Genomic DNA, 548 nt, shown 5'->3' with positions numbered 1-548 from the left:
GCTGCCGGCGTTGTCCCAGCAGGGAGAGAGGGAGGGAGGGAGGATACCGGGGGCGGCCGGGCTTTAAGGAGGGCTCGGGGGGGGGGCCCCGCCCGGCCCCGGCTGCTGCGGGGCGGTGCTGCCGGCCGGGGCAGCGCAGGTGGCGGGGAGGGGAACGGGGTGCCGGCGGTGAAGGGGGGCGGGGAGCTTATCGCCGAAGGGGTGAGTTTATCGCCGGGCTCACCCGCCCTTGACCCGCCGGTTCCCAGCCGTGCTGCGTTAGCGCAAGGCAGCGGGGAGGGTTTTTCAGCCGGTGCCGGCCCGTCCCGCCGCCCTCTCCCCCGCCGGCTTTTAAACGAGGAGCGTAACTCTCCGCTCGGGGTGGTTTGTTTTTCACTCTTCTGTGACTATTGAGAAAGCACCGAGCCAACGCTCCAAGGTACACGGAGCGCTGCGCGATCCCAACGCCGCGCCTTGTCCCTTCGGTGTCAACTGCAGGATGGAAAACTTCCTAAGGGAGTAAGCGTAGGACATGCCGTGTGGAGGGCGGCTCTCTGCCTCCTTCCCTC

This window comes from Numenius arquata, chromosome 1, assembly GCF_964106895.1.
Source record: "Numenius arquata chromosome 1, bNumArq3.hap1.1, whole genome shotgun sequence".
NCBI lineage: Eukaryota > Metazoa > Chordata > Aves > Charadriiformes > Scolopacidae > Numenius > Numenius arquata.
Note: the sequence above shows the minus strand (reverse complement) of the source record.